At 38.1% G+C, this 25,601-nt stretch overlaps 1 protein-coding gene across 1 annotated transcript in view; it reads left to right on the top strand.

The window, feature by feature from the left end:
* Positions 1-311: 311 nt before the first annotated feature.
* The window catches only part of LOC114355818 (uncharacterized), a 45,878-nt gene continuing 20,588 nt past the window's right edge, over positions 312-25,601 (top strand). The window contains 1 exon segment of the mRNA XM_083287604.1: positions 312-461. The gene's annotated coding sequence lies outside the window, so the exon portion shown is untranslated.

Below are 25,601 nucleotides of genomic sequence, written 5' to 3'. Positions count from 1 at the left end.
TAAACCTTAACATAATCTTGAGTAATTTCACGAAGATTCCCATTTATTGTAACCATGACAACCATGTCTTCGAAACGAGCATTGAACTTGGGTTGGTTCCACAGTTTCACACACAATGCGATAGCTATTATTGTGTTGTGATTGTATGACAAAAGCCACGTAATTGCAATTACCTAACGGTGTTAGACTTTCCATCTGCTGGAGAGGAGTCCGCCGCAGGGCCTGCAGGCTGCGGATGCGCAGGGCGGGGCGGGGCGGCGCGGGGCGCGGGCGGCGGTCAAGGCCGCAGGCGCACGCGGCGCGCCAGTCCGCCCCGCGCGCCCGTCCCGAGCGCACGTCTCCGCGAGTGTTGTGAGTGCTGTGCAGTTCCCGGCGCCCGCAGGTCGTCGACCGCGAGCATGAGCGCTCGCCTCCCTGGAGCGCCACCGATCGTCGCTCACCTCTAACCGGACACACTTGAGGTGAGCTTCAGACTTGTAATGCAAAACCCTTCACCCGAGAACCCGTTTGTTACGGAGCTTTTGCGCCGAGCAAATCTTCCAACCGCGTCTGGCCGAAAGCGCTTGTGAATAAACATTGTGTAGGAATCCTATTCAAACACAGTCGACGGTCGCTTTTTGTGTTATCATATTGCTTTGAACTTTTTCAATAGGTAATCCCTAATCTAATATTGCAGAATATGCCCAAGGTCCCAACAAAAGCTACATTATCAAGAGATTGTAACTGATATCGAAAGGACTTTCAATTGCACATTTATTGTTCGAACTGATATTGTCGAAGAACAAGACAAACACTTGAGCAATTATCGGGAATGCTCTTGGCGAGAGTGCAAAGCGTGAAAATAATACAGTTTACGGCAGTGATGAAGCAAATCTCTCCAATCTCAATACATGACGGGTTCTTATTACGAGCCACTCCAATTACCACGGAGCTGCTTGCGAACACGGACAAAGCAGTCGCTCACACTCGGACTGGTTTGAATAAGGAACTAAATGATTTCACGACTCACCACACACATGGAACGTGTGCCTATAATAATTGGTAATGTTGACTGAAAAAACTTTAAACATGGTTTATCTGAACACCAAAAGATTTTCAAATTTACTTTAAAAGTTCAGCTAAGAACAAATCACGTTGTTTAATGCATTTAAGCACTTAAGAGATTTGTGTGTAGCTTTTGAACTTTCCGATGGAGCGAGAAGCACTCTCTGGCACTCTGATCACAAACAAACATCGACAGAGTTGTATAACAATAGTCCATCTATCAATCCGCTCCGAAGCGTCGACGCCGCGGCCAAAGCAAACAAAATAAGCTGACAGCTGGATTTAAAGCTAATAACATTGCGAGGATTTTATAGTGCAGTTGACACGATGCAAACGGCGATAAAGTCTCAAGATGCGTCCTAAATGCGTGTTGATGTCAATGTTACTACTGCTGGCTAATAAGCAGTTGAGTAAGTTGGCAATGAAACAGATCGTATAAATAAGTACCTGAATTGCTTACCCGTCTTAAAAAGGCTTGAGCATGTGCATAAAGAAACAAGTTGCAAATAAACACCACTTGTCAAACCCGTTTTACTGTTAAGTACCTCAAAACGAGGCTTTTGATTGTATGTTTTCTATACATAAATATAACAATACATTTTTATGAACCTATTGTATCCCATGCATTGTTGGGAAAGGGCACCCTCTAGTTTTCAGTATCTTAATTCATATCCAAATAATAGTTCATTATAATAGTTATTTCGTATGACTATTATATGCAACCGAAAATGATTTATGTAAATTGGCCTGGCTGTGCTGTGGTATCTAGGCTTGAATTAAAATGCTAACCGTAATCTTAGCATCGAAGTAGAAGCTGCATAACTCAGTCTTGAAAGGCGATCGTATATGTAAAGGTCGATACATAATATATGAGTTCTAATGTATAATGATCTTCAACAGCCAATTAAGGGAACTGGTTGTGGGAAGCCCATGGATCCCGGGGAAAGGAGCAGGTTTGCATACAAAGCGTCCAAGGCTGGTTGTTCAACCGCCGCGCGATGCACTTCGCAGGGACCGTCTCCATGTTTCGCAAGTTAACAACCTGTTGCAATTCATCAAGATAAACGTCGACTGACGACGCTGGTAGCATGTCGAGGCAAGATTAAAATTCAAGACTATGTCATGGCTGTGCGATTAGTTGTTAATATCGAGGTATTGCCATGTTTGCCCGGAATGTACAATTTCGTACATGCAGCCCAACCAAACCATCGATTGGTTTAAGAAAGTGCACACATCAAAACTGGTTTGGATTTGTCTTAAATGATGCGCCACGCTTCCTGGTGCGCGGCGAGTGCGCAAGCGATCGTGTTTGCGTAACATGCGGGACAATCGCCTCCGTGAAAGACGAGCCCAGACAGTGTTCACGAAAGCATACTATGTGCAGTCAGTTGCGTTGATTACTCTTTTATTTAAGTAATTAATTAGTTTAATCACTTTTGCATTTATAGTTTTTTTGTAATCTGGATGAGGCGGTTTTTAATCCAACTAATCCAAGATCTGATAAGATCCGGTCCAGAAGAGATATCACTGTTGGGACATTTGCAGTGAGAACGGTAGTTGAGCTTGCCAGCAATATTGCCAGAACCGATGTAGAGACCAAGGCCCACGACACGAGCGCAGAGAGGTCACTTTCTATGCCACCTTGATTGACGCTTGTAATTTACTAATACATCTTTAAAGTGTCATTGGAAAATGGAGAACAATACGCTGGAAATGTTGCGACTGCTGAATTTTGACGAGGGTGTCAGAGTTCAGTGCCGGCTGAGGCCGCTTACACAACGCTCCCCGCCCCGCCCCCCGCACGAAGAACATAACTCAGAGATGCTGTTCCGTAACTAAACAATACATAATAAACAGCGGCCCGTACGTGTAATAAAGCTATACACAAAGCAAATTTTGTAGAAAAGTAATATTTTGTGAGAATATTTGCCGAGCGCACGGCGCACGTTCTGACTGGTGAATTGTGGGTATTAACGTCTCTTACTTGGAACTTCAATTTACAAGTTACACTTCTCAGTAACTGTTCTAATTGTTTTATTTGCTTAACGCTGTATTTATTGAAATTTAAAAGCATTAAAATATTATCTTTTTAATGAAAATGTAGAGTCAGTCAATTTGTGATGTGGATTAATTTTGCCAACAGACACTTATAAGGAAAAACAGAAGGAAACTGTTTTACAATGACACAATACACAAAATATTATAAGTTCATAATTTAATTATACTCGTATAATTGGATTTAGGTACATAATTATTATTAACACATTATCATATTATATTATTGTCTCTTTTGTTCATAAGTTATGTGAGAGAGACGAAAAGAGCAAATACCGGAGTAATTTCGCGGATCCTATAATGTTAAGGAAACAATGCCGGCGTTTGAAATAGATTGGTATCGTATATTGATTATTTAAATCACCTAAATACTAACAAAGCATTTGTAATGGTTTGACCCACTCATCCAATTGTTGAGGTTCCGAACGTTGCCAAACACTTGCCTCGAGCAGATTTACACATCCCATTGTGTTCCCTCTAATTGTACGAGTTGAATGGAGTGTTCTTAGAAATGTGCTAAGCGGAGATCAGTGAATGCGGCGCGTGCGCCGGCTGTTAGCCCGCTTGTTACGGATGAGCAGCGGAGAAACGGACCCGGCCCCAGCATTCCGACTCTCAAACTGAAGATAACTGGATTTTGTTTTAGATTCGCTTTGTGGATGAAGCAAAGGCAACATTTTCGAGCCCACATCAGAAAGGTTTAGCAAATTGACTTTAAATGCTGTATCAAAACATGTTAGACATGGATAACAAAAAACTTTATAATGCATTTCACTGCTCTACGTAACAATAGAGCATTATGTGAAGTTTCTAATGATGTTTTGGAACGAAATATTTGCCGTTCAGCATGGCTTTTAGTGAACAAATATTAATCTTTATCAGTTAACTGAAATGTCACGGTACAGTCAGCATCAATTAGGGAGGAAAAAATTCATGGCGTATTTTTTTCTGACCTAGATTTAGGTAGAGCATTTGTTTAAAGTATAAAACGAATATCCACTGCAGCGAATGTGTATTAGTCCTAGAACTATACAGAACTTATACAACTATGTTATTGGCTATTGAAAGACTCTTGAATCTGAACGCGAGGGAATTCGTGTCTGTTGAAGACAGCCATAACTTTAGATGCAGTTAGGCGATTTATAAGCAAATCAGCGCCTCCTGCCAAAGAATGCACCTTGATGCGCGAACTGTATGCCACGAAGATGCTAAGTTTAGAATATTTACGGCCATCGTAGAGAATGCTGCACCTGCAGCGAGCGCCGTGATCGCAATACAAGTGTAGGGAATCTACTCAGCTTTATTACTTTTCAAACAAATGTAAGTTGTGTCATGTAATGGTTGTCAATCTTTCAAACGCTCTAATAGGCTAGTTTCCTAAAAAATATCTTTTAGTCCGTCAATTACATTATCAAAAAATATTGGACACGTATATTTTTATTTGTCAATCAAACAAGTAATTTACGAAGTTATGATGCGTTGAAGTTCCACGTGACGTCACAAAGTGCTACACTTTTTGGCACGCCTTGACGTCACGGGCCTCTGCTTTTGAACTTTGGTGCGCATTATCTCTTTAAGTCAATAGTTTGAAAAATACGTGTCAAGTATTTTTTGATAACTTGATCGACGAACTAATTAAAACTCTTGCTTTTTTACCCAGGAAACATCCGTATTCTCTTGAATTTTAAAGAGAACGAGATTTCTGCTATTATTCACGATCACAGAATACTCAATAGTCCCATTACGTCTCACAAACTAAAACAAACAAAAAACACGTAGTCAATCAATCTCCGTTTACAGCATTCTAAATAATGTAGGTCGATGGTTTGTCGTTGATCTAAAACGCTGAGAAGCTTGCAATAATATAGTTTTGATGCAATAACATCACTTTGAAGTATGGCACACACGCTGATTCAGCTGATCATGTTTATAATTACAGCATTATGAGGAAAAGCGGTGCACATCTATTTTGAGTTTAAACGAGTTTTAAGGACGTTTGGCCATGGACTTCTAAATTAAATATATGAGCATCAATATTGCTTGTATTGTATTGAAAAGGAGAAGTTTTATCTATTGTAATACGAGTACTTATAATATTTGACTAGTTATGCAATATTAATATTTTTGCCATGAAAAGTGTGGCCGATCTAAGTCAATACGAAGTTTTGATTTACTCAGGTGAGAGGTGTCTTTGTGTTCTTGTTGGTGTGTACCTACTGTTAGATGTAGAACCTTATTTTTAATAGGGACCGTTTGCTATACATATTTTTATGTTCATTTTGATACTCAAAATGTTTTTCTTAAAAGTTAAGTTTACTAGTAGGTAGCAATTGCTTTGAGAATTAGAAAAACTTTGTGTGAATAACACATTTATTAACTACCAACATAAACATTTTAGTGATAATAATATTATGATGACAACGTCTCACGGTGCGTGGTTTATTATTATAGTTATACAATGTGTGGGAACAATCTTTGGCAGTCATCCTCAAGAATGTTATTGTCGACGTCAAATTTTGACAATGACTATCGATTTCTTACTAATGTAAGACTTGACTGGGTAGGTATAATCTGTGGGTCTAGACAAAGTGCACATTTTAATCGCAAACCAGTCGAAAAGTGGTCGAAAAGCCTTTTTTTGTAAGGAGTTTTGACGGATTCGATTTTCGATTCGATCAAAAAGTGCACTTTGTCTAGACCCACTGGTTCCACCTCAAAGACAGTCACTTGACTAGGCTATCAAGAAAAGAACCTGTAATTTGTATTTATTTAATCGGATGTAATCTTCGCAAATTGCACGCGCGTAGCCAAGTCCATTGTCCATGCTTTTCTATTCAATGTTATTTAGCCTTTGTGTTCATAGTTACTACAAAGATGCCTAAGGCTGAGTTGCACCACCTAACTTTAACGGTAACTATGACGATAACCGCGCGCTTTTTGTATAGAGTTTGACAGATTTTTGACGTTTGTCAAAGTTAAAGTAAGATGGTGCAACCCACCCTTAGATTAGCTCGGTAATGTTTGTTATTGTTCATATTGGATCTTCGTCAAAATAATATGTATGCGACGGGATTTATTAAATTCCTTTTATATGAGGTGTGCCCAGGATAAAACCACTTCCTCGTTCCCTTGCCTTTTATGTGGAAAATGTGTGAGATTTCTTTTTATTATTGTGTCGAGTTAGAGAAGTGCCGAACCCGTGATGTTATTACTTAAAACTTTAACCGTCCTTATATACTCTGATATTCGTTTGTATTTTAGAGACTATCAAAGCTTTCTAACACAATAATGCTAGATCATTGACGAATATCAAACGACACATAGGTTCGTCGTAATCAAATAGATTGTGTTGGGTCGGTATTTAGGCAACGATGTCGTCCCGACACAATGGCCGCTGTCGCACGCCAGCCGCGCCCGCACTCGTTACGACATGCGCGCGCAATGCACGCTGCACGCGCTGCAGAACGACCACTTTTTAAAGAGTTTAAAGGTGCGGTTTTCGAATTAGATGCCATTGATTAGACAGAAGAATGGGCATGTAGGTTATCCCAAAAAATGGAAGAGTTACCAGTTCGTTGCTTAAAGCGACGCCTAAATGAAAAAGATGAAAGTTTTTTAAGAATCCAAAGGTTTTGGTTGCAAAAATATCGATATAGTGCTTACGTATCTCTCCATCTTTTTATGATTGTCTTGTTAATGAATTGTGAATTATAACTTGATGCTGATAGCGGCGTCTGGGAGGCGCTATTGTGTCGTCGCGTTGTGGCTCTACCTACAGCGACACGAACTCTTGCGCAGTGTGGGTCAGAAACACTGGAATTCCTTTATAATTGCCATGGTATACTTATTTTGTAAGTACTAAGATTATTGCAGATGATGAGACATGCGTTATTACTTGTAATGTTTTGCTGTCAGCATAGTGACTGACAACTAAAAAAAGATAGAATTTTTGTTTATTGGTTAATTCAAAACTACTGATCCAATTTCCAAAGAAATCTGATAACAATTCCCTTGATAATTTCAACACCCTACTTGCGAGATTAAATGTGTCTTGGGACTTCTTAATATTAACAGAATGTTGGCTTCCGTCTGCCAGGTACATTCCTGAATTAAAAGACTATTTGTATGCCACTACTAATAACAACAAGACACAAAACGAGGGAGTGGTTATATACTACAAAAATGATTTTTGCCCATCTATTGAGGAACCCCAGTTTGAACATGCAAATTGTCTAGTGGTTAAACTAAATAAATCTACTGCTATTGTTGCAATCTATCGCCCACCTGGATATAAGGAACCTGCGATCTTTAACTCATCATTAAATTCACTTCTGAATAAACTGAAACACTTTGAGAACATTGTACTGGTCGGTGATATTAACATTAATATTGTCCAAAATACCAATGACCTTCGCTCTTGGGACTACCTAAACCTTCTTGCTGAATTTAACATACATGCTGGGCATAACGTCCCTACGCACGAACGCTCCTGTCTTGATCATGTTATGATCAAATCAAATAAAGTCTTTAGGTGCTTGATCATGAACTCCTCTATCACTGATCATAGTAGCGTCGCTGTTCTCTTGGACACAAATAATGACCCACTTCCCCCTGTTAAGACAAGACATATTATCGACCAAAGTAAATTGGATATGCTGATGGATGGTATTGACTTAACACCGCTATATGACATGCAAGACGCTAATGAGGCCTCTAGTTTCCTGACTGATAGTCTATCTGATGTAATTAAACGTAGTACTAGAGTTATTAATATTGCTGGGAGGAAAAGGATCAACAAGCCCTGGATTACTCCTGGGCTTCTTAGATGCATGCGTCACAGGGACAAATTACACATAAAGTCGAGTAATAGTCCAGAGGACGATGACCTCAGGATTACTTATAAGCGTTATCGGAATTTTTGTAACTCATTACTCAAAAAGGTTAGGCGCGCATATGACAGACAACAAATTACAAATGCATGTAATAATAGCAGGAAACTGTGGGAGGCTGTAAGAAATACAACTCACTACAAAAAATCAAAAACCACGTCCATGGACTTGGTTGCTCATGTTGATCCTCAAGTTGGTGTGAATAGCGTGAATGACTTCTTCACTAACATTGGAAAAAGCCTTGCTGCCAAAATAACTAGTAATCCTGCCACTCCTAGCCCCACTGGTTCGCTTTTGTCTCTCCCAGACTCACTTGTCCTTGAGCCCACTGATATGACTGAAGTCGCTAATCTTGTTATGAGCCTAAAAGATGGTTGTGCTGTGGGCATTGATCTGATATCTGGCCAGCTGCTCAAACAGTATAGTAAGCTGCTAATTCCACCAATAACATACATATGTAACTTATGTATGGGGACTGGAGTATTCCCTGATAACTACAAGAAGTCTCTCATTACCCCTGTCTATAAGGGTGGTGACAGAGACTGTGTCAACAACTATAGGCCCATATCGCTGCTCCCCGTCCTGTCTAAGATCCTGGAACGACTACTAAACAAGCGCCTAGTTGGCTTCCTTGACAAACACAATATACTATCGCCTCTTCAGTTTGGTTTTCGTTCGGGGAAGTCAACCGACGACGCTGCCCTTGCGCTTTCCGATTTCATAGCCAAAGATTTGGACGGGGGGAGGAAGGTGATTGGTGTGTTTCTGGATTTGGCTAAGGCATTTGACACGGTCTCTGTCACAATTCTTTTGAAAAAAATGGAGAGGTTGGGTATACGCGGACTGACACTACAACTTTTCGCGAATTATCTCGCTAATCGCTCTCAAGCCGTAAAAATTGGTGAGTGGATCAGTGATGAATTGCCGGTGACAATCGGTGTGCCGCAGGGCATTGTCCTTGGCCCTACGCTGTTTCTCATTTACATAAATGACCTTCTACAGTCAAGAATGATAAATGGAACGATGGTGGCTTTTGCTGACGACACTGCCCTGCTGTTCCATGCTGATACATGGGAGCTGGCTTTCCACCATGCTCAGGATGGGGTGAATATGGTTACAGATTGGTTGGCTTCTAATTTGCTATCACTTAACGTAAGTAAAACTAAATATATTACCTTTGCCATTTCTAAGAGAGGCCTTTCCACTGGACATTCGCTTGTGTCACATTCTAGCTCATGTGTGACTAAGTCTAACTGCCATTGCCCTAAGTTAACCCGAACTGACACAATTAAATACCTGGGCATCATGATCGACTGCCACCTTAACTTTCAACCTCATCTGGATCTTTTGGCTGCTAGAGTAAGGAAGCTGATCTTTGTATTCAAAACTTTACGCCACATTGCCGATCAGTCCTTCTTAAGAACAGTTTATTTTTCTCTGTGTCAATCTCTCCTGGGTTACTGCATCACTACATGGGGTGGTGCTGCCAAGACTCACCTCATAAGAGTTGAAAGAGCACAAAGAGCGGTACTGAAAGTCAGTGCATTCCTTCCGCGTTTGCACCCCACAATTGATGTATACAGACATTGGAGGGTGTTAACTGTTCGGCAGCTATTCATACTAGCAGTGGTTCTACGCAAGCATTTTATGCTCTCATATGACCCACAGCTTAGTCAAATTAGACGCAGAAAAAATATAGCCTGCACCAAAACACAGTTTAAAACAATATTTGCCCACAGATTCTTCTGTTTCCGAGGCGATCGTTTGTACAATAAACTTAATGCTTCGCTCAATATTTACCCGCTACTAAAACGTGGGGTTAAGAGAACTATCACGGAGTGGCTTTTGAATCGTAACTACGATGAAACCGAAAAACTAATTAAATGAGTACATCTAAAACACACCTATGGACTTAGAGCTCTCTCGGATTTGAAGTCTTTGGGCTGGGCGGTCTTCGTGCGTGCGCGGGCTTACACACTTGCTGTCGTTAGGTGGCATGACAATTTTATACCAACGCTATTATCATACAACTTTCCATGTATGGTCCTGCGGACGGGCGGCGGCCTTCCGTCTCGGAGCGTCTGTTTAGAAGTGGGCTCACCCTCTCATCCACAAACACTCATTCATATCACTCACTGGTGCCTAGATACACATACACTCTTTATTGTGCACTAGGTACATTGTTTTCTTGTAACGTATTGTATCTTTTTAATTTTATTCTGTAATTTATGTTATACTTATTTTCTTTTTTTTTTTTTAAATCTTTGTCCACTTGGATGTTGTTCTTACACTTAGCTCATAGCCTTGTCTAAGCGCTATAAGGTTCGAGGCGGTGGGAGCCTGATGTCCTGTAACACAGGTATTCGATACCTAGCATAGGCATCAGACTCACACTGATATTAAACATTATAATCATAATTATCTCATGTATGTTTTCAATGTCTGTGTGAGTAAATAAAGATTTTGATTTGATTTGATTTGATTTGAATTCCCAAGGGTATCTTTTCCAAAGTTTGCATGTCTTGTATTTTTTTTTTAATTTGGGCATTTTTAATTTCAGAGAGAGCGCGGCGCTATCGGTTTACATGTCTTGTATTGTATTTTTGTATTGTTGTACGACTGCATTGGTACACCTTCAAAGCGAGCATAACCTTTAAAAAACATTAATAAGTGTACCGCCACAACATCGACTGTGTTGGCCAGCCATATCACTGTGCCTCAACAAATAGATCTTAGCAAAGCGCCGCCGCAGCCGCGCTTCTCCGCAAGTGTGCCGGCGCCCACTGCCCTCGATACTCCCGCAAGTAGGGTTGCCAGGTGTCCGGCTTTAGCCGGACATGTTTGGCTTTTGTACGGTCGTGTCCGGCCAAAAATTGTCTTGTCCGGATATTTTGTTAGGCTTTTTATGTGGTGCCTGGCGCAGCAGGCTAAAGTCGAGCTACAGAATAATATCAAGCGCACGCATCAGGATGTTGGGCAACCGATGATGAGAGAATTCACTCGTAAGCTATGACACTAATTGCATGTCCGGCTTTTAGGGTAAAATGTCCGGCCAAATGAAGCACAGAGTCCGGCTTTTGTGTTTTAGGACCTAGCAACCCTACCCGCAAGTCATCTCGCGATGGCCGCTCTACATACAGGGTGCTCAAGAAACGCCACACACATACGCGGTTTCTTTGTACTTGTAATTGGCGCTTTTTTATTCGTTAGCCATGTTTTTTGGCCAATTACTTTAATTTTCTCAAAATAATTTCATTCTGAATAAGTTGGGCATAGAGCCCACTGTTAATCTAATAATTATCACCGTTTTTACCTATTTTTATGAATTAACAAATGTTATGAATAGATTTTTTTTAATGTGACAGGAGGCAAAAGAACACACGGATCACCTGATGATTTATTTTGATGTACTAGTGGCGACTGTGCAACGTTTTCTATTAATGCGATATCGAAATAGTTAAAATATAGTGGGATAAGTGACATATTCATATCAGCAACACTGATGCAAAGCAGACGTTGCCTGCTGATTTTTGTTGAACTTGATAAACAAAAATCGTGCTGTTTACAATATACTAGAGTCCTAGTACTACGAGGCTACAATTGAACTGCTCAAGGTACCGGAAACTATTACCGATTGCATAAACAATGGTAACTCTATATTATCTTTCTAATTAAAATAATAGGTACTTAAGGACTTTAATACTTTATTTATAGGTAATTAGTTTTTTTAACAATTAAAATAATAGATGCTTAAGTATTTTTCACCTTTTGTAATTGACGTAATAGCTTTTTTAATTTGTTTTAAAATTATAAATACTAAATTATATTATTTTATGATTTGAAACTACAGTTACATGTAAGGATTCTAATATAATGTAGGTACGAATAGGTACATTGTTGCGGCGTTTAAGTAGTAATCAATGAGTTTAACGACCCGTAAAATAGAAAAATAAAACGCACATTACACACCTTTATATGATATTATTATAAACTATCATGCATTTATATTAAATATCAGTGACGAGGAAGGAAGGAACATATAATCATTAAGCAAATATGTAACAAACTATTCTCTAGCAATAACTATTAGTTTTACCTACATTATGCATGCCTAAGTTCACGTAAAAACGGATTTTTCGCCGATGGTGGTGGTGGAGGCGGCTTGAATCTCTAGGGATCTTGGATCTGTATCTAATAGATAAGGTCTAAAAAATCTAGATTTAATGAGATTGATTGATGAACTCTCTGCTGACCTCTCTAATTTCGAAAGGTCTTGACACAATTATTGGGCACTTGTTGAGGTAAACGTGTCTACGCGTATGACGCAATAAATGACACGCTGTGACTATGACTAATAAAGTGAATAAAATGTGTAGGCACATTAATTGCAATGTTGCAAAAAATACGTTAGTTCCGATGAATCGGCTTATCGCCTTCAGTTTATTTCCATGAAAGTGATATACGACCGGAACCAACAGTAAAGTACCCAGTATTTAAAGTAATAACTTCAATTACGAATTATTTTACGGTTTATGTGGTTATAAATATTATTACACCTATTTTATTACTGTTAAAAATACTGTAAAGTGTTTGACTTATTACTGACTTACTTTTAAACAAATCGAACTGAGTTGAGGAGGATTCAAATGTAAATTTTATTAACCTACTCCCTCTATAGTCCAATAGCTTATTATGTGGTTTGTGGTTGGGCAAATGTCAATGACGGCTCATAAAATCTGATACCAGCTATTACAACCCATACTATAGAAATAGAAGACGTTTGTCTTAAACAAATGGTTGTTTTAAGACAAACGTCTTCAGATGGCTGAATAATATCATTAAATCAATTCAATGGCGTTATACAACGCGTAACAGATCGACGAGACAATGGCTGCGAGGAACGACGCGTCGGAGTCAAGCGCCGCTGATGGGCCACAGTTCGGGTTACTTAACTTAATAAACGTTTAATGCTGTCGCTTGTTCTCACGCTGCTGGCGATGATGACACCAACTTCACATTAATTACTTCATATAAAGTATTTGCCGAAATTGTATGATTAAATCAATATTAATACTCATAGCAGGGCCTGAAATTAGTCACTGATACTGTATCACGTCGTGTTCCTGTGACTTTTTCCTTAATGGGTATAGTGGCCCACGCGCCTAATGGCTTCACCGGACTGACATCAGCGACACAAGGCACTCAACCTAAGAGTACTTACAGAAGCGTCTAGACTCTAGATAGATGTAGTAATTTTCAATTTAAAAACATTATTCTTCTTCTTATATTTATTGTAATTGATATCAACCAAAGGTGGAAAAATATAGCATTTGAGCGGATTGTTAATTATTTGACTTCTTCTTTAATTTCTGTAGTTTCGTTTATGCATGAACTTGTCTGTTGCATGCACTTGCTGCTTATTTCTTATTAAGTTTATTCTGTGTTTTTCTTATAAATAAGAATAATTGTATACTTTTAGAAAAATAATATAAACCATATGAGTACTTGTTGTGTATTAGTACGAAACTGCAAGCATGCTTATTATGTACCGTTCCAATTCAGATATTTTGTTACATTTTAATAAAGCATTAATTTCAAAGTATCAAAGGTCCATCTTTTGACATATATTATGCGACGAATGCAACAGAAGTACAGATCTCTCGCAGACTCTCGCAGCTCCATTAGTGGACGTCGGTTCCACGACAATCGGGTGTATAAAAGCCATCAACATTAATCCACGACTAAGAGCCGTTTCAAGCGACTCGGCACGTCCTCGGTACTCGCCACAGACGAGAAAGCCTTATGCAACGCGGCCCATGAAAGGAGGCATGAATTAAAACAGCTTAAGATGCTATCTGCAATATCTGTTTGTCATAATCGTTTGTTTTATAATCTGTGCTGGCGGAAATAACGTGTACGAAGTATACACAGTGTTTTGTTTCTGTTATCTGACGGCTGGAAACTGAGCCGTGTACAAATATTTGTGTGTACTCCGACTTAGCAAATTGCTTCCGCTAGAAAATCAGTGTTCTCAAGTTAACTTCATGTTTATCTTATTTAACATTCCACTTTGATACACAGGAGTTTTAGCTGGTGAAAAATGAGCTATCACTTCATGCTACTTTTAAATAGGACAATTGAGAATGTTACTAGGTATGCAAAATCACTTGAAACCTATGTTACAGTTAAGCTTTTACATTTACAAATACATTAGTTTTTATTTCATTCAAAAATACCCAGTAGTTATGATTTTATAGGCATCCAAAGTTCGCTTAAATATTGAGTCCCGCCGACGGTCACGTGACCCCGTGTGACGTACATTCACAGCGTCCGCTCACTAGAAAACGGATATAAACATACTTAAATATTTTTTTTTTGTAAATACAAACTTATTATACATATTAACACCCAGACCCATCACAGAAATTAAAATTGAACCAAACCCAAACTTGATGCGATTGTGTCGTTTTATTGCGAATTACCTTCCAGCTCCATCATTAGACCCCGATTACTATATAGAATTAAAATACTCATCAATACAAAACGAACGAGCCCAAACTCGATGCATTTAAGTCGTTTTATTATAGAGTTCCTATGGCCACCTTCCAGCTCCATCATCAGATCAGCTCCATGTTATCATAATATTGCATGGTCATCCAAATCACATGTGTTTGCGAAATTTCTGCTTAATCGGTTGCCTGGAAGTGGGTCTTAATTCAGTTTGCAAGATTCCACCCATACAAATATGAGCCAGTCGTTGTAATATGACGTCACGCGCATAAAATGGCGGGCCGGCCGCCGCCCGCACTTTTAAAATTCAATATCTTGGAAACTAATTGACGTATCGAAATAATTCTTTCACGTGTATTTTTTATTTTTAACAGAGAATACAGAAAGCTAAAAAACAAAATTAGTGAACATTCTTCATTTGATGATTGGAAAATTTAAAATCTGGACTAATCTATTACCTATACCTTCTTAACATTAGATTACTACTGATTAAGTCAATTCATATTGCTCTCGGTAATTGTAAATTTTATATTCGTTGAGTTGAGTTTCGTCTAATTATGTATTTTCTACGGAATACTTTTCCGGCTGCTTTTACGATTAAGTAGGAGAAAGTGTATAAAACCTTGTGTTTCTGAAAGAGCAAAAGTATAATAATGTCCATTCGGAGCTCATCTCCAGCAATTAAACAGCGCAATTGATGTAATGAACGCATAGATGTTATCAGGCATTAGAATATTCAGCGACTTTCGCCGCCCTCAGCCACAGCGCAGAGAGAGCAGATAGCTTTTTCAGGTATGCATGAAAGATAATAAAAGATTATGAATAACCTATTCTGAATGAAAATAGGATTATATAAAGCGATTGATTATTTCAATCACAAGAGCACATAAAACTTTATTTACCTATCTACTTCACTTGGCTTATTTATTGAGCTCTTATAAATTATAAATTTCCTGACACTTAACTTAATTTAAATAAATTGTCAGGAAATATGATTTATAAGAACATACATCAAATAATTAAGTAGTGATTGATTTCTAACTTTGTTTTTCGCTAGATGTAATATCAGCGTGATCGTATAACATGACTCAAATAGTTGTTATTTCAGCTAAGTTACTATTTCGTGTGAATTCCTCATTACCTACTAATTACTCGTTTGTTTGTTTCAGGTAAATATCACATAACATCAGGCAACAATACATAATGACACGAACGCCAGCTTTGAACAATGCTGGCTTATATCCACGAGCTGTGCTTGTGCCCTCTAGGACAGTAAGTAGAGCCGCCCGTGCCTAGCACCGGCCACGCAGTTTATTACGATAATAGACAAATGGTGCTTATTGGTTACGCATTTAAGCTACGTAAATGAGGCATAACAGACTGACAATCATTCAAAAATTTTATACCCCCCAAAAACATGAACGTATCGTCGCATTGGGAAGTTATGTTTCTTGCGTAAACCTATCTCATGAGTCCACAGGCAGATTCACTGATGGCCTCGCAAAGCTTATAATGCTTTTTTTCCTTGGGTGGTAAAAAATAGATGATCAGATTTAAATATTTGATCATTATTCACATCTGATATTAAGTGTGTGTGCTGGTCCCCGTGGCACACGCCTGCCCCGCTCCTTTTGTCGTGGAGCCCCTTGGCTACAGACAGCGGAAAATATGTTCGGGAAATCGATTCGAAGAGCTGATTGCCATGCTGTTAATGCACCTCACTAACAAGTACATTAATATGTAGTGAAAACGAATCAATGGCGAATATAATCAGCTGTGGCCAAGTACTTTTACTGCTCATAAAATAAAAACCTCTTATAGCACGTGTAATTTTATGCGTAGATTTTCAAGAATGCGATATTATTTGACTGACAAATTATAAAAATGATAACAATTTGGCTATACACATTTTGAAATTGCGTTAGCGAGGAAGGAATGTTTCGGCACACGCAAATATATCATTAGCGAATTAATTAGAACGCCGTAACGAGTCGGATTTAATTATTATACAAATCCCGGAATGATTTGTTGGGATTCATCATTAATACCCGATTAGTATGGACAGCTCTTCGTAATAGCAAAAACAAATTAATGCTAATCTATTAAAAGTGCAAGAAATAAAGCTGTTAATTTGTACCGCGAACTCATTAACGAAATAAATGTAATTAGCAACGTTAGTCACTTATTCACTAATTTCTTTTGGCTCCCGACCCTTAGCCCTTCAGGTATGAATAAAGAGCCTTTGTTCGATTTTCAGAAAACACACAATTGTAAGAAATGTCAAGTGTGAGGCGGCCCATGGACCCAACAGGTCTTTTTAATTGGAAACCGGTTCCACCGAACATACCCGTATCACAACAAACGGATGTTCGTGAAAAACTAATTAAATTAAAGGTATCATTAGGGCGCCGTGTACACAACGCTCTACTTATTTGTTAATTTTCCCTTTGGCCTAGGTGTTTTTTGCGTGTCCCATTTATTTAATCAATGACCAAATCTATATTTATTTGTAAGTAGGTAGGTACTTAAATTAACGTTACTCTGAGGGAACTTTTAATTACCTTTGACCTACGCCAGAGCTGAAATTGCTACGTCTCTATATCCTCACTACCTACTGGTACTTGTATTTACGAATTCTTTTCATTAGGTACTAATAATTTTACTAGTTTGAAATGATTTTCTTTGACAAAGACTAATTTGTCGCGCTAAATAATAAAGTAAGTATGTTAAACAATAAGTTTCCGTTAAAAAATAATACTAAATTACACATTTCTCGTTCGCTAACCATTTCCTTCCGTAGTGTGAACACAGTAAAAAATCACACTTTAATTTAATTAATGGAAACTACCTTACTTAAATGTTATAAATTACTTATCCATAATTTTTATATATTGCCAACAATAAATCTTTTATAGACACATCACACAATATAACAAACGGTTGTTTCAACTTTCATTATCACTAGCATAACCAATTACAGAATTTCTAAGGTTACTTTACACGACGGGAAACTTATTCCGCTTCACTTTTTATTAAGTCATCGCGGCAAAGTAACACACAGGTAATACCTATTATAGCGACAATAGTAACACTTATGATTGTTTTCCGAGTGCACATTATCGCGGTGACGTGTCGCGACGATACGGCGATTACAGCAGATTAGATGTCCTGTGATAGCGCCAGTCCGCGGCCGGCCCCGGAGCGCGCGCCCGTGATAACAGCGCTCTACCATGAGACTCGCGAAAACTCGGGGACAACTACCTCCTTCATCTCTGCTCTCGTCCGCCGCATCTTCGCTAACATGAATTGTTTCGAAGTGAGTACAAACGTTTCCCTTTTACTTCTCATTAATCAGTTCAGTGGAAAAGTGAAATACTCTACGAGTACTACACAAAAACGTGCGAATTTGTAGCGTTAGAAAATAAAATTAATTTTCGTGCGCGTAACTTTCAAGTGATTATTTATTGCGCTCATTTGAAACAAAATGTTGAATAATTATTTCAGTACTTTAATATGTAGTTTTGATAATAACAAATTAAAACAACCGTAATTGCAATTAGAAATACGTCCACAAATCGTGGAAACTCAATGTTTTTACAACATTTCATACATCAAAATGCTGGTGCTGTACCGATGTAGACGTTGTTCGTGGGCAATAATATTTAAGCAGGTATTTAAAATTGAAATCGCCAAAATTTCTTCATCTCTCACATTTTCATCGCTAAACCAATATTGACGCATTCTCGTATCTCGTAATATAGACTTAACTTTTATTCAAGAATACAAACATTTATGTACGTTTCTTTATAATGTATTGCGGCACTGTAACAATAAGTATAGAGTTTGCCTATTACCATAAAGTACCTAATAACCTTAGTAATTTTATAAATATCTATCTTATCAATGATTACTGTACATATATTTCGATTACAAATTAGAACTGATAATGTTTATCAAAGAAATAGCATGCGCAAAATGATAACAAGAAGGTAGATAACATACAGATTGAAATTTAATAAAATTGAAGATATTAGACAGCACTTTAAACAGCACACCAGTCACAATGGTCCTGAAATAAGGAACTAGTACATTATCACATATTCAACCCTTCAAAAAGTGCATTACTTCTAGGAGGTATCTGTCTCCAAGCACGCCCAGACGCGAGTCACTCTTAAAAATAACACCAGCTGTCAAGCACAATCACTTCACGCTGCTCTTATCGACTGATTATCATTATCATTATCAATCGATAATCTAGCAGATTGTAGGTACTCCCCAAATCAACTATCAACTTCGTGAACCGCCTTATGTTGCCGTGTAATTGTTCCATTCCAGTCTGAAAGTTATAATCCTCCCAGTATTCCACCCGTAACTTTCTTTTAAGTATTACAATAACTTTATGATACTGAACATGATGGGCTCCAAGTAACTAAATCCTTCTTTTTACTAACTGTAGCAGGTCTTTGCTGACCCAGCACACTCGCACATAGACAATAATATAAATAAATTGGAGCCACTCATTGATTTTTCTATTATTTATGTAGTATTTCTTGCCCAGGCTGTAGTGGCAGTGGCATACTAAATAACAGTTGTTAGATGTCAATCAATAATTGTTATTGTAACGCCAGCGGCCGGCGCGCAGTCTCGGCTACTTTCGTGCGCGTGCGCTTTCTATGTAGAGTCTGCCCGCATTAGCAGCGCTGTATCGCTTCCTACTCCCTTATCCAGGGCTGCCATGTTATTTCTCATGGAGATCACATTGTCAATAGTTAGACTCAACGTTTTGGCTGAATCAAGAAAAGATTCCCACAACGAACACAACATTTTGAAACGAAACTTTTGGTGTTGAGGATCAGAATTATTTTACCACATTTTGAAACTGTGCGTAGTTCCTGGATAAACAGGGGCCATGTATAAAGTGTATAAAGTTGGCCTGTGATAGAATTTCTAGCGTGATTACGTGTTACTTACAGAGGTTTAAAACAATAAATATGTTTAGTTGGCTCTACTTGAAATCTCTACTTTGTATTTGAGAGAACATGCTTCCTGAGGCATTTGCAATAAAGCGTGATACGTAATACCGGACCATGTCTGGGCTGGACTTATACATATTTAAGGGATTTCACAAATTGTCATTACTTCTCTGCTTGCTGGAAACGTATTGCAATATACCGTAAATAAAACGAAATAGTAACGAAAGGGTCTTCTAAATCCTGACGTGGGTCCGGGAGGAAATAATAATACAACGCGGAGACTATTTACTATATGGGCAGATAATATAAAACAGCACATTATTCACATAAGCTCTTTAGTTCGACGCTATAATGTTCATCATCACACGTCCAACTCTTAGCTTTACCCTAGAGTCCGATTCTGCGTTAAATTATGATGAGTTTTGAAAAAAAAAACCGTGTTAAAAATCGCCGCCGCAGCAGGTGAAGCCATAACGCGAGGGAAACTGTGAATTGATTAATTAAAGCAACTTTCTTTCTCATCGCGGCTGTACTAGGGAGATAGCGGCCACCTATAGCAGCCTACTTGCGGTGGCTCTCCGTAACTGTAATCGTCTGTCCATCGGAGCAGTTGGTGCCGTTATGCTTGCGTTTGGATAGCTATGTTATTCAGTTGTCCAAGACACTATTGTTTTACAAAGCTTGCTCTATCTGCCAGAAACTCAAACTGTACGATACAAGGAAGTTCAAGGAACTTTAGTTTGTCTTAGCTTTAAGTCCTCTGAGTTTAAGAAACTAGTTAGCGAAGTAATTGTTAAAGTTTCTAAAGCCAAACCTTGTGAATAAAAGATTGTTTCCACTAACTTACTAATTAGCAACAATCTGCTTCTACATAATGTATGATGACACTACGCGCCCGTGCTTAATACAGTGAGTTCCGTGCTTTGTGGGATTTTAATCCTCTGCGGCTTTGTAAAAAAATACAGACCAATTAAATCTACCATTTGCCGCGAAGTTAATTACCTACCTAAGGCTTAGCTCAACCTGCGGCCCGGCCAACTTTTGTAAATGAGCTCTTGTACAAGGCAGGATAAAGTGAAGATCACATTAGTATCATATTAAAATTAAATGTTATGTTGCGGCTCCAAAACTATCCCTACAAAAAGGTTGAGTATAGCTGCTGACCCAAAACTTACAATCAGTTAGACGACTAAAATTAAGCAAAATTGAAACCCCAAATAAACTATGAAGGTAATGCTCGTAAAAATGCGCAGGATGCCTTTACTATTTCGCTGGAGACGTAGTGATAATGTTTAAATGAACTAGGTCACAGGTTCGATTTCTTCATTGACGAATTTAGAAACGTTTTTAACTCGTGTCACAAGATTGTAGATACTATCTAACTACCAGTTGACTACATCTTGTAACTTATTAGAAACTCCTTATTGCATCTGGCCTATTTATTATCAAAGACTAGTTCTGTCTTTCCGAATAATCTGATAATCTAATCAAAACACACAATAAATGTATTGAATAGACGGCAGGTACAATAAAACGTGGTATTCAAATGTTAGGAAAGGCGGCATTTGCATTAAGCGTGACCTTTGACTGAATACGCTCTTGCGGTTTATTTGCGAATCATCGAGCCCGATTCTGTCACCACTCTATACTAGTTGTGGTAATAAAATAATGTAGGTATTGCTTACAATTAGGTAGAGAGATGTGTGATGTAGAGAGAAATGAAACATGACAATGAATAGTAACCGATATTATTGTATTTCTCTTATAATATCCGAACTCCGCAAAAGAAGATTTCTATGTTTGCCACATTATTTTGCAGAAGTTGATGTAAAATATTTTGTATGGGTACTACATTTAAGAGCCGTTTTACTCATTTTAAAGGAGTGAGAATCTTGCCCATTACTTACTTTTCGATAACAGTGAAGTGAAGAGGTTCAGAATCGGACCCATTGGCATCCTGTTTTGTACAGACATCAAACTCTATTTTTGTTTCAAAATCGCCCTTGTTACGAGTACACTAGTGTTCAGCTTGATGTCCATCGTCTGGTAGTGGCTTGCAGTGACATTAGCCGCGGCTTTCTACCGGCCTCTGTCGAACGCGCACTTATCTTCATAGAGATATTGCCTGCGCTCGAAGTAAAAGCTATATTGAGATTGTGTTCATGAGTAATATCGGGTCCAGTTGCTAAACATTATTAATGTATGATAACTGTGTGTAAGACTTATTATTTTTATTCTACCTGTATCATAATATAAGCTGTATGTTTTCCTAATAAAGAAAAATAAAAATAAAATAGCTGCACCGTAAACACAATACATCAAGTTAAAAAATTTCAAACAAAAACTCAAGCATCATAAAACGGTCTGGAACGGTCTAACTTTGTACATGAATATAAAAGATTAAAATGTAAGCTGTCCTAGATTTGTCAATAAACAAGTTTAGTTAGAGACTAGTTGAACTTGCTCATGATTTATGCGCTGATCCGCGCGCGCAATTACAAGCAATGGCGGCGGTTGCACGCTGCGCGCGCGCAGGCGACCTGGGAACATCGACGATCGTGACGTCATTTGGAATGCATGTGCAGTTGTTTAAGTTTTAAGAAAGGTTGCAAGCTTGCAACGAAGATGGTATCAGATAGTAACTCTATCTAGCTAGATATTGCTTATGAGAGTAATGTTGTGATGAATGTAATGTAATGAGTAATGTCAAAAATGAAATGATTCTTTCAATGGGGTTTTGTGACTTCTCAAGATCCTCGTAGTTAGGTATAATAGAGTTAGTTTCTGCTAACATTAGTCATTTATGGAAAATGTAATTACCTACATTGCTAACTTATTTAATTATTGAATCGCAATCGGTGACACTCGTGTGTTTACTAAAGAAACTATTTATTGTTAGATGTAAGTTTTAACACCTCTTATTTCTTATTAGTAGAAAATAGTTGTCATGGTCTATTCCCAAAGGTAAATACAAACACTCAGTATTAAGTTTTGTAAACTACTTAAAAGGTAGAGCCAACTTTCTGGTGTCAGTTATGTCAGATTTATAATCGCTGTCACAAAAACAAGACAATTATAATAATAAATATAATAATAAATATCCTTGGTCATTTTACACTGCGCCTCTAGTCCCAAACTAAGCAAAGCTTGTACTATGGGTACTAGACGACGGGATAAACATACTTATAATATACTTTTTTTTTTTGTCAATACATATATATTATAACTACATAGAAAACACCCAGACCCGTCACAGAAATTAAAATTCATCATTTCAATTTCTGCCCGGCCGGGAATCGAACCCGGGACCTCTCGGCATAGTAGTCCGTTCTGAACCACTACTCCAAACGGCCGACATATTAATTAATTCGTTTATGCACTTAGTTATTAATCAATATGCAGCAGCTTAACGCCGACGTCGACTGTTAAGACAGACACCATTCATCAGTCATTTTCTAATCAAGAAACAGTATTTTAACAAGTTTTCAGTGCGATGATCCGACGCGGTGAATAACAGAAGGCAATATTAGTAGAGTCAGGTTGTTAACACTCGTCAGTCGGTAATAATTGACTCTTACTTGTATTTAAAACACTGGGCCGGCTCGTTTCAAGTTGCACGTCGCGGGTGTTGAACAAACACTCGCGTCCAGTTACCGGAGCAGCCACTCGGCCCAGTCGATACGAGAGGGTTTGTTTCCGCGGAGGTCAAATACTTTGTTTGTACGAGCATTTCGCAAGTTATCGGTTCATAGATAGGTATCTATTGATCTGTTATTGCCATCATATTATCCTCTCTCCATTATCTATTCTTTTGACGAATAAATAAATCTGATTAGATACGGAACTATATCCAGTTAATTTCATCTAGTATTGCTTGCATATTTATTCGTAAAAAATGAGTAATCACATAATGCCATCATACTGAAGACTGAACACATCAATAGACACTCTCTTGATGACATATTTCATTTACTTATCTGGTAGATTTTGAGTAAAAATTGAGGTCTAGCTGTTTCCTAGTAATATTACATAAAGAAGATACATTGAATGAATTTAGAGCATCTGAAAGTCATCTCAGTGTTGAGCTTTTTGTAAGGCGCAGAGACGCGCTTAATCTGTCCGTTACATAAAGCTATTTGTCTATTTTTGTGAACGGTGCAGCGGTTCTGCCAATGCCAAATGTCTAAATATGAAACGTAAAAGGTTCCCCGATAAACTGGTGCTCTTACGAAACATGATATAAATAAAACAATTGTGACCTACATTATGTATTACTTATGTAAATTGCACTGGAGAATCTTTATCGGTCAGAATTTTTTCAATCTTCAACAAGCCTTTTGCAAAGTGACGACATATGATTGGATTACTATAGTTTCCATTGAAAATAAGACCCGTTCGTGTGTTCACTTTTACAGCCATTAGATACCCACATACACGTATAGTCTCGCGCGGTCGGCGGTCGCGGTCCGAGTTTTTGTCTAATCTCGCCGTTGCCGACTCTAACTGTACCCGTGACCCACAGCCGCCGGAATGAAGATGGAACAGGTTTTGGAAAGAGTTCAAATCGGAACTTGTTATTCTTATCTGACCTTTTTCAAAGTGACACTATCACTCAAATTAACGATTCACGAGCGTTGAAAATAAAATATGTAAAACACTACATTAGATTTTTATGAAAAACCCCAAGGATTTTGCATCAGTGCCAGCTATTATTCATTCAAGAACACACAATAAGATTTACAAATCAGAATAGTTTAAAAATGCAATAGAATTTATAAATTCGTAACAATAATATGCAAAAAAAAGCAACAACGATATTGGTGTTTTAAATGATACCTGATTCAAATAGGTAGGCAGATTTCAAAAACATACGGTGTTAACATTAGTGTCCTCCTTTTATAAATGGAGTAACGTGTTAACAACTTAACACTGACCCGTGAACTACACGCGGCTGGTCCATTGTCTCGTTGACCGCTGTGTGGTCAGTGTGCGGCAGCTTGTGTTACGCAGCTTTACAATACAGTATTTCAAGACATATCGATACTGTTTATAAGCACAGTTTCTCTGTAACCTATGTTAATCCTATTGCTCGAAGTAAAAAAGTATTTCATAAAATGCAGTTAACACGCTGGGTCTCGTAATTCCTTCTTGCATATCCTCGTACCTATTTCTAATCAAAACTTTATATCAAAATCTCCTTATAGTCAGACTTCACAAAATCAAGATATTATTATTATCATGAAAGATGTATTGATAACTCTACCTATAAAATCAATACGTTAAACATTAAACGCATATCGCTTCAGTCTGTTTTGTGATTCATATCACAGAGATAGACTGCATCCGATTAAGCAATGTTTGATTCTTATTCACTACCGTGTCCTTCAAATTCAAATTGTTTATTGCATATCACGTTACAAAATGTGGTGTTATAATAAGAATACATAATTATGACGCCCTGCAAGGGCACAGCAAAATATGAGACAGAGGGAGGGTTATCCTTATTTATATTTTATTCGAAATAAGCGAGTGATTGTATCAGGTTTAAAAAGCTGACGTCATCAAGAGTCAGCGCAGACTCTAGGCATGTGGTGATATTACACTAATGTCGTCGGAAGAGTCCGTCGCGCCAAGCAGCAAGCTACAGCGCTTCAGCGGCGTCAAGCGAAGTAATAAAACGTCGCGCACGTCCCGCCCGCGTGCGTGGAATCATGAGTGCCCCAGTCTTCAAAATTGTTTCGTCACATATTAATTTCCTTCAAAAAAGGTTTCCATATATAGTTTGAAAAGAAAATCTTATGTAGGCATGTTATTATCAAATTACCTCTCTGAATAATGCCACCATAATTTGTTTCCAATCGGATTGATTAAATTGATTTACAAATTGATACCATTTTTTGCTTGGCTCAAAAATATTATTAGCGTAGGCATTTTATCACTGATGTGATCGTACAAAGTTAAGGTAAAATGAAAGTAAAAAAGTACACAAACCATAAACGGCAATTACTATACCTATTAACCAGACAGAATTCTATTTATAGAAAAATTTTCATGCATCAACGATTAATCTGAAGATGTTAATTTTATGGCATTAAAAACCCGATATTGCACAAACTGCAAACAAAAAAGG

This window comes from Ostrinia furnacalis, unplaced genomic scaffold (assembly GCF_004193835.3).
Source record: "Ostrinia furnacalis isolate ACB-3 unplaced genomic scaffold, ASM419383v2 OfSCF2556, whole genome shotgun sequence".
Lineage (NCBI taxonomy): Eukaryota > Metazoa > Arthropoda > Insecta > Lepidoptera > Crambidae > Ostrinia > Ostrinia furnacalis.
This window is presented reverse-complemented; position numbering and strand designations above follow the sequence as displayed.